This window comes from Trichosurus vulpecula, chromosome 7, assembly GCF_011100635.1.
Source record: "Trichosurus vulpecula isolate mTriVul1 chromosome 7, mTriVul1.pri, whole genome shotgun sequence".
NCBI classification, from domain to species: Eukaryota; Metazoa; Chordata; class Mammalia; order Diprotodontia; family Phalangeridae; genus Trichosurus; species Trichosurus vulpecula.
The window spans coordinates 45,226,579-45,237,257 of NC_050579.1; positions in this window are offsets into that span (position 1 = coordinate 45,226,579).

The following is a 10,679-nucleotide window of genomic DNA, read 5'->3' on the forward strand; positions in this document are numbered from 1 at the left end:
CTCTTCTCTCTCCTCTTCCCCCACCCCCCAACACGTGCAGACACAGTGAGGTCTAGGACTCTAAGGGCAAGAGCCTCCTACCAATGATTAAGGAAGAAAGTCGGTGGGCCTCTTTGGGGGAAGAAACCAAAACCCTTGATCCATATTTTTGAGGTATCCTGATTCTCTTGGTCTGTTTCTGTCTGACTCTCACCCACTTTCCCCAAGGCCCCCATGTCCCTATTTCTGGTGTTCTGCCTTATGAGTTAGTGGGCTCCTTGTCAACCGGAGGGCTAGCGGTATCCAAGCACGATGAATGTTGTAGGAAAGGTTGATAAAACAGGTGGGGGATAAGCTTCCTTCTGATTCTCAGAATCCTTTAAGGGAAGAAGCCAGTTAGGGCTCACTGGAGAGGAGTCCAGGGACTGGAGCCTAGCAGGATCTAGCCCAGCTCTAGTCCTCTGAATGTGCTACCTTCTGAGAAGGGACATGGGACACCTTTAGGCTTCTAGTCCCCTGAGCATTAGGGGGACGTGTTTCCTTCTTGTTCTTTACCTCCTCTATGGGAGTGAAGAAGCAGGGCATCTACCTAAACCATGGGTGTAAGACCACAGATGGGCAGCAGATGTCAGCATGATACTGAGAAACGAGGTTTGCAAACCAGTCTCTCTGAGCCCTTGAGACCCATCTGTTCAACGTGCCTGCGCATTATCTAGTGTGCTGGACTGCATCGGGCAGAATAGGAGAAAAAAAGGCGCTCTTCTTGCCCTCAAGATTGCATTCTGCTGGGGATAGGGATTGATGTATACCCGGGTAAGTATGGCACAGAATTAGGAATGATGAGCCCAGAGGAGAGATCAGGCAAACTGTCCTCGGAACACAGGCATCAGGGAAGGTTCCAATGACAGCCGCCCCCAAGCTGAGTCTGAAAAGAATTCAAAAGGCAGACGTGAGGAAGGAGTGTGTTCATAGCTGTATGTGGAGAAGGCAGGTGCTGTATCAGGTTTGGGAAACAGCTGGTAGTCCAGTTTGTCTGGAATGAAGAGTCTGGGGAGGGGAATAATGTAGAATGAGGTGGCAGCCACAGTGTACAGGGCCTAAAAACCAGGCCCTCTAGGCCCTCCACAGTTTGTATTTTATGCAAGTATTTTATTCAGATACTTGGAGACAGTTTTCATGCATGTTCACGTCCTCTTTCCCCCCACCCTCATCCTTCTCTAAACATTCCCATTACCTTAAGTCAATTTCATAAGTTTTGAGGTTTAAAGGGATACATTTTGTGATTTGAAAAATTGGGCTATAGAGACAAGGATATTCAGAAAAAATGTATTCTTTTATGGTTCTAGGTAACCAAGGATTTGTGGTAGTGTGGTTTGGAATGTAAATGTTATAGGAGTTTAAAAAAGGGAGCATTGCTAAAGAAAGGCTTTAGCTCCCTGTTTTCTGATTCTCTCTCTTGATGCTTCCCTTAATAAGGATCAAACTCTCAACACACCGTGCCTGCCATTCTTACTTCAAAACATTCCCTTCCCATTCCACCTAATCTGACTCCTTATCATCTCATGCCTGGACTACTGCTGTAGTCTCCTAATAAGTCTGTTCATACAGTGGCTTTTTCTAAAACAGTAATTCCAAGTGGTCCCTGCCTACCTCATAGGGCTGTTGTGAGGATCAAACAAAATAACGTGTAAATAATCTGTGTGTAGTACCCTTTCTTGGAGAATCTTCCAACTTGTACTTGAATTGTGGAGTTGGGTGCCCAGAGGGTGGCTGTTCCTGTCAGGTCCCTGTGGGTCTGCACTCCTGAAACAGTAGTTCACAATCTCCCAACGGTGAACTTGCCCTTAACAGTTGACCAGTGGAAACAATTGGCATAGAGCAACAATATTTACTAAGATGGGATTATAAAAACAAAAACTATAAAACAATTCCCTCCACAAATCTAAGTGCACTCTTTCACAAATGGACACAGAAGGGGGAACAAACTTGGTAGCACATTGGTAGACCAAGGCAGCTCCTACTTCAGGCAGTTCAAGGCCCACCTTGTGCTGCTCCCACATGGATGCATTGTCTTTGATGGGAAACTGAACTCCCAGTATATCCTCCTCTCCACAGTTCAACTCTCAATTGCCAGGACTAGTTCTCACAGTTCCATAGTAGGTTCTCCTTTGCTGCCAGAGGTCACCCTGCTTGAAGCTGTTTCCAGCTTTGAATGCTATACTTCTCTGCAGCATTGTCTCCATAGACAATGTGTATCCGATCCCTACTGGATCCATCTCAACTGTGCCTCATCCGCTCTCAGACTGATGATTACTGCTCTCTGCCTGATGAGGTGTCTCCCACTGACCCAGCAGCTCTGCTGGAAAGCACTGTGACCGATGGGGTAAGGAGGAAGAATGCAAAATCTCTTCTTCCCCTTCTTTCTCTCAGGGGCTGAGTTCTTCCTCAACTGCTAGCACTCCTTCCTGCACTGACTAAAAAGCTATCAACCTACTTTTTTAAGGGCCACTAGGGGTCATGGCCAGTATTTTCCCAACTAGTGGCTAAATTCCTCTTTCAATTCAGTTTTTTCATACTTTGTAAAAGAATCAGAGGGCTTATATACATCACCCAGTAAGAAATGTTGTCAACTTGTTATCTGTATCTGCCCCTTATTTTTGTTATCTACATTCTGGGCTGGGGTTGGGAGAGGTAAGGAGGGGAGAATGGGAAACCAGCTTTTACCCACTACCTATGCAGAAGGACTTTGTAAACTACAAAGAGGCAGCTAGAACGTGCAGTGGATAGAGCACTGGGCATGGAGTCAGGAAGGCTCATCTTCATGAGTTCAAATCCAGCCTCATACACTTACTAGTTGTATGACCCTGGGCAAATCACAACCCCATTTGCCTCAGTTCCTCATGCGTAAAATGACCTGGAGAAGAAAATGGTAAACCACTCCAGTATCTTTGCAAAGACAACCCCAAATGGGGTCATGAAGAGTCAAATGCCTGAAACAACAAACTACAAAGCATTGTATACACGGAACACGGTGGTGTTAGTAATTTCATTACTGCTCCTATATGCAAGAACCTGCTACACCTATCCAGCCACAGTTTAGTGGATAGAGTGCTCCAGTCAGGGGATTTGGGTTTGAGTTTAACTTGAGACATTTACTAGATATGTAATTGCAGGTTAGTCACAACCTCTCAAAGCCTCCATTTACTTATCTGTGAAATGGACATAGTCACTGGTACCTGTTTCATTGTTGTGAAGAAAAGGGTTTACAAACCTGAAAGTGCTATATTACAGTAAGTTCCTTCTCTCAGTATTCCCAACCAACACATATCTGCCATTTCATTTGTATAGCTTTTACACTTGGCTCTGCTACTAGTAATGGAATCATGGGATCATATATTTAGAACTTGAAGGTCTATTTAGAACTCACTGGTCTTCTAGTCTAACCTCGTCATTTTATAGCTGAGGAAATGGAGACCAGAGAGACTGTGACCTGCCCAAGGTCTCAAGTAGGAAATAGCAAGAGGATTTGAACCTAAGGCCTTTGAATCCAAAGCTAGCACTTTTCCCACTGTATCACAGCTGACCTATATAAAGTGTTTTAAGGTTTGCAAAGTGCTTTATGTAGACAGTCTTATTTGATTCTTGTAACAACCCTGTGAGATAACTACGAAGGGTATTACTCCATTTTGCAGATGAGACTAACTAGACTTTGGTGTAGGTAAGTGTCTTTCCCATGGTCACACAGCTAGTAAATGTCAGGGGCAGGATTTGAACTCAAGTCTGGTACAATCTAAATCCAGCATTCATTCCTTACACTACTTTTTAACCAACTCACTGTGTGACTTTGAGGAAAGTGATTAGCTTCTATGGGCTTAGTTTTCTCTTATTTAAAATAAAGGGGTTAGATTACATCAGCATTTCCCAAAACTTTTCCTTGTAATAAGAATAGAGGTTCAACGGAAAAAAAAATATTGGTGCTGATGAAGGCTGGCAGGGCTGCTTCCTCTCCACGCTGACCCCATCTTCCATCCCTCTACCCCACAGCTCAGTCTTCATTCACCTCAAACCTTGGTCCACCTTCCTTCAACCGTGTCAGTTCTTCCCACTCCATCCCCCGAGTTGGGTAGCTATCCCCATCACACGCATGCCACCATCTTTTTTCATATTCTGTTCTTATCTCTTCACGGCCCCTTCTCACCCGCTCATCTCCATCTCTCCACAACACATAAACATTGTGCCACCCCTACATGTACTTTTGGTCTAGCGTACAAACCATACTCCTTCATACCGTGTTCCTGATCTCTGTTTTGCTCCCAAATTTCCCCAACCTTTTATCACGTAGGCATTCTATACCCTGAGATAGCTCCAGACCAGCATGTATTGGTTCTGTCAACCTGGTTCAGTAGAGTTCCAGAGATAAATTAGGTTGGGAAATGGTGATCTAGAAGATCTCTGAGGTCCTTTTCAGCTCCAAAAGCGTCCCACCGCAGCGTCCAACTATGCATTCACTCCTCCTTATATGTTTCCACTACGAAATGCCCTCTCTTCTCATTCTCTATAGAGCACAATTCCAGTCCCATCTTTCCATGAAACTTGCATTGATCTTCCCTTTCTACACCACGGATAACACTTGTCTATGCCATACTGGGTACCTTGGTTGTGTTCTCTTTTGCTCTTGACAGCAAGTACTAACCTATCCGCTAACATCATTAACTGTATCCCCCAAAACACAACTTTAGGTAAAACAAGGTTGTTGGTTTGATAGGAACAATGTTATAAATGGAAGATTTGGGGATGTGCCAGTGAGGAGAGAGTGCTAAGAAAATGGTTTGTGCCACTGGAGGAAGCCTTTGCAGAGGGTGTAGGGATGATCCAAGAGAGCTGGGGCTGGGGCAGCGCAGAATCCAAGAGGTGGAAGAGACTTTGGCCTTTATTTAGTCAAACTGTACCTCAATCAATTAAGTATTAAGAGGTACAACATCTGCCTAGGAGCATCTATCCAATTTCCATTTGAAGAGGTCCAGTGAGAGTGAAATCACTCCCGCCAAAGGCATTCCTTATAATGCTTTGGTTGTTAGAAAGTCTTTCCTCAGGTGGAGCACACCTGCCTTTCTAAAACTTTCAACTCTTACTCCTAGAGTTACCCTCTGGGGCCAAGCTAACCAAATCTAAACTCTTTTTTGGGGGCAGCAATGTTGTTCAGTGGATTTGAGTCCTGACTCTGTCTCTTTTACTTTGTGACTTTGGGAAAGTAGCTTGACCTGGAACATACAATCAAACACACATTCTCTCTCTTTCTCTCTCTCTCTCTCTCTCTCTCTCTCTCTACCTGAGCCGACAATTAAAGGATTTTGTTTCCAAAACCCCAACCTTCTTTGTAGAAAGCTGAAGAGAGGGTGCCTGGAGCTGGGGTCCTGCTGGTTGAAAGCTGGAAGGCCTCAGAGCCAAGATCATGGGGAGACAGAATTGGAGGGCTTGGGAGAGTTCTAGTTCAGGTTCTTTCTGAAAGAGCATAGAAGTGCTGTAGCCAAGTACTTCAGTTGAGCCTGAACCTGGTGGAATGTAGATTACAATCAACTGGCGGAACAATGTTTCTTACAGAGAGCAAGCCCAGTGAACCCAAAAGAGTAATGCCCTCGGTCAAAAGATCTTGCCCAGGAAGAAGTCCCTTGGGGGAAATCAGGAGAGGATACAGGAGCCCTGGGGCACTGGAGTTCTGAGTTGTTTCTCCACACATTCTCCATGTGTTGGCCCCATCCTTTGTGATCATTCTTTCTATTCATAGTTCTTATACAAAAATCTCTATTTACTGTTGTGAGTGGAGGGGAGTGATATAAAATAAGGTAGGAATGGTAGGAGCCAGATTGTAGAGAGTCTTAAATGCCAAGCTGAAGAATTTTTATTTTATCCTAGAGGCAGTCAAGATTCACTGGAGACTTAAGTTGTGTAGCAATACAACGACACCTATGTTTAAGGAAGATTATTCTATATCAGCAGTTGGTTGGAGAGGGGAGATATTGGAAGCAGTCTGATTTAGAAAACTATCATAGCAGTCCAAGTGAGAAGTACTGAGGGACTGAGCTGGAGCCAGCGACTCTCTGAATGGAAAGAAGGGGATAGATAGGAGAGAGATTATGGAGGTAAAATCTACAAGATTTGATAACTGGTTAACTGTTAGGAGTAAAGAAAAGGGGGGGTCAAGAATGACTCTAAGGTTGCAAACCTATGTGATTAGGAAGGTGGTGTTGCTCTCAAGAAAAACAGGGAAATGGAGAGGGGGACTAGATTTAGGGAGGAAGATGAGTTTTAGAAATGGGAAATTTGAGATATTGATGCCGTACCCAGGTTGAGGTATCCAACAGGCAGCTGGCAGTATGGGACTAAAGCTCAGGAGATTTTTAAGGGCTAAACTCAGATTTGAGAGGCACCTGCTTAGAGATGATACACTGAATCCTGCTGAGATCACCGAGGAATGGAGTATAGACTGAGAATAGGGCCTTGACACCCATGGTTAGGGAGTAGGAGGTAGATAGATCATGAACCAACCAAGAAGACTGAAAAAGAGCAGTCAATTATGTAGGAGGAGAACCAGGAGAGATCAGTGTCATGGAAACCAAGAGAGGAAAGAATATCAAGCAAGAATAGCCAGGAAAATGTGCCAGAAACTTCAGAGAGGTCAAGAAGGATGAGGAATGAGAAGGGGCAATTTGATTTAGAACTTAAAAGGTGATTGGTCACTTTGGAGAAAGCCTTTGCCATTGAGTCGTAAGAAGCCTGCTTTTAAAGAGTTCAGAAGTGAGCAAGCAGACTGAGAAGGAATGGATGTTCTGAAGAGAAGAGGGAGCTTCCCTTATTACAGTTTTAAGCTTGGACTAGATTTTTGCTTACTATACCATACTGTCGAACTTACAATCCGCTAAGTCCCCCAGATCTTTTCAGAGTGTTAGCTAGCCTCCTGTCCCCCATCTTGTACTTTTGAAATTGTTATGATGATTACAAAGATCCAGCAAGAGCAGATCACGCCAGATGAATCTGGTTACTAAACTGATAGCTCAGGGGAATGCTGTAGATAGAGTTGACCTAGATTTTAGCAAAGCATTTGATATAGCATCTCTCACTATTCTTGTGGAATAAATGGAGAAGTGTGAACCAGACTATAATACTAAGAGATGCATTTGGAAATGGTCGAAATAACTAGTCGTAAAGGGTAGACATTAATGGTTCAATGCCAACCTGGCAGGAGGTCTATTGCAGAGTGCCTCAGGGATCTATATTTGGCCTGTGATGTTTAACATTTTATCATTGATTTTGTTAAAATCTAGAGGGTATGCTCCTCAGATCTGCAGATGACATAGAGCCGAGAGGGTTAGCTAACACATTGGAGGACAGAACCTAGATCTGAAAGGGAAAAAAAGACATTGTTAGGCTAGAGTACTGAGCCAAATCTCAAAAGAAGGGATTCAGTAGGGTATGTAAAGTCTTAAACTTGGGTTCAAAAAATTCACTTCCCATGTACAAACCAGAGGAGAAAATGTTGAACAGCATTTTGTTTGGCGAGGGGTCAGATAGGGGGAGACACATGCAGGGAGAATTTAGGCAGGTTTAGTGGTTGACTAGCTCAACATGGGTTAGCAATATGATGCACCCACTTAAAAAAAAAGCCAGTAGCATCTTGGGCTTCATTAAGAGGTGAAGTATCCAGGAATAAGGAAATGAGAATCCTTTTGTGCTTTTCCCTCATGAGACTACATGTGGAATATTGTGTTCACGATTGGGAACTACAGTTTAGAAAGGACATTGAAGAGCTAGAGAATACTCAGAGCAGGGAAGCCATGATGGTGAAGGACTTTGAGTTCATGTCATTTGAAGATTAGTTGAATGAACTGGGAAAGTTCAGCCTAGAGAAGATCTAGATTGGGGGGGAGGGTGCTCCGAGAGACGGGAGAACTAAATTCAGATATTTGAAGGACTGTCATGTGAGAGAGGGATATTTGTTCTGTTTGATCCCAGAGCAAAGGAGCAATGGTCCTGGTCCCAGATCCTGGAGCGGTGGGTGGAAGTTGCAAGGAGTAAATTTAGGCTGAATGTCAGGAAAAACTTCCTAACTGTCCGAAAGTAGAATGGGCTGCCTTGAGAATGGTGGATTCCCCCTCACTGAATATTTTCTAGCAGGTTAGGTGAGTATTTGTATGAATGTCATGGTTGCTGAGGTCCCCTCCAACCCTAAAAATAATGGTAATTTTTTTAACCCTCTACATATGTATGTATAAATTTTACCTTTGAAGGCTATGACAGTGGAGAATAAATGGACGGGTTCTAGCATAATGAAAAGGCTTCAGATATTGTCCTGGAAACATTTTCTTTTTTTTTAAACCCTGATTCAACATCCTTTATTTTTCCCCACATATATTTCTTGGGAGAAAAAGAAAAATTTCTTATAATGAAAATGCATAGTCAGATGCACATCCAGAGAAAGAATTATGGAGTCTGAATGCAGATTGTGGCAAACTATTTGCTCTTTTTTGGTTTCGTTTCTCTTTTCTCATGATTCATTCCGTTAGTTATAATTTTTCTTTACAACTGGACCATTACGTAAATAAGTTCAATGTGAAGGTATATGTAGAACCTACATTGGATTACATGCCATCTTGGGGAGGGAGAGGGGAGAAGAGGGAGGGAGAGAAAATTTGGGACCCAAACACTTGTGGAACTGAATGTTGTAAACTAAAAATAAAAAATAAATTTATTTAAAAAAAAGAAAATGCATAGTCAAGCAAAACAAATTCCCACATTGGCCATATCCAAAAAATATGTCTCATTTTATATCTTGATTCCATCACGTCTTTATCAGGAGGTAGGTAGCATGGTACATCATCAGACCTCTGAAATCATGGCTGGTCATCGCATTAATCAGAGTTCTTAAGTTTTCAAAGTTGTTTGTCTTTACAAAGTTGTTACTATGTACATCAGTCTGGTTCTTCTCATTTCACTCTATCAGTTCATATAAGTCTTCTAGGTTTCTCTAACCATCCCTTTCATCATTTATTAGAGCAATATAGTATTCCATTATGTTCACATGCCATAATTTGTTCAGCCATTTCCTAAATGCCAGCCAAGCCAAACCAAGAAGCATTTATTAAGCATTTACTACTTGTAAGGCACTGTACTAAGTTCTGGGAATACAAATACAAGCAGAAAGACAGTCTTTACCTTCAAGTAGTTTACATTCTAATGGAGGAAGATGACCCCTAAAAAAAAATCTGGAAAGCAGGGATAGAGAAGGAGTCTATGTGAGGGCATGGTAGACAAAGACCAGATAGTCAGAAGTGTATCCCAGAAAGAGATGAAGAAATGCCTGGTTTGGGCATTTTCCTCAAAGTGGCTTAACCTGTGGCCCACAGACCCCAATTGATGTGCATTCCCTTGATTTCTAATTACTTGCTACTTCAAAAAGAGCTGCCATGAATATTTTTGTACATAAGGGTCCTTTTTCACTTTGGGTAGATTGCCTGTTTTCTGAGGACCAGTGTAGCTAAGTATGAACAGCTTCATCACCTTTAGGCAGAACACAAGGTTATGAATTCTTTGGCCATGACAATCAATGAGACGAACAAAAATACAAAATGGCCCTCAGTCCTTCTCTTTTTGTGTTGACATTGCCAGTATAACATGGTTGTCTCTGGCCCCAATCTCTTAGAGCCAGACCTATTACATTCTACTCCCCATGGGGTTCCCTGTTACCCTGAAGTAGTTGAGGAGTCCTTTTCCTTTACCACTGGCTCAAGCCTCCACTAGCTGTGTTTCCTCCCCTTTCTTTTTTGAGGGGCCCAGTGACTAGTACTCCAATTTCAGTTAGCTATTTAACAGATTATCTTTTACAAAGGAATATATACTTCAGAGATACAGCAAGAAGAAATGTACAAACATCTCCTCCAACACCATGGGGCATAATTCCCTACATACCACCTATGTCCCCCAGTTTGGGAGTGGATCAGGCTCAGAGTTTAGTTTATTTCCTATATAACATTAATCCTACCAAGTTCATGTCCAAAGCTGCTATGGGTATTGGCTTTTGCCAGGCTTGAGTCCATATCCCTGGATCTTCAGGGCCTTTCTGTTGGACAGGCTGCAAACCAACCTGGATTCCTGGACTTCTGAATCCCCATGGCTTGTGCTCCCCAGAATATAGTTGGTCCCTTCTCAATGAAGGTCTTCAAAAAAGAGGATGAATGAACACTTGTCTTTGTTGTAGTGGGGATTCCCTTTTGGCTCCTGGCTAGAGTAGATGACCATCAAGATTCCTTCTAACTCTAAAGTTCTTTGACTCTGTGTAGAACTCAATGTTGTTTAGTTGTTTCAGTAGTGTCTGATTCTTCACGTCCCCATTTGGGGTTTTCTTGGCAATTTATCATTTCCTTCTCCAGCTCATTTTTACAGATGAGGAAACTGAGACAAAGAGGGTTAAGTGACTTGCCCAGGGTCACACAACTGGTAAGTGTCTGTGGCCAGTTTTGAACCCAGGAAGATGAGTCTTCCTGACTCCAGGCCTGGTAGTCTATCTACTATAATACCTAACTACTGAAGAACTCAATAACACTCTCTAAATTATATCAATAATATTGAGTGACTTCAGTACAGAAATGGACACAGGGAGGATGGTGAAAAATTTGTTGGGATATATGGCAAGGGATTGAGAAACA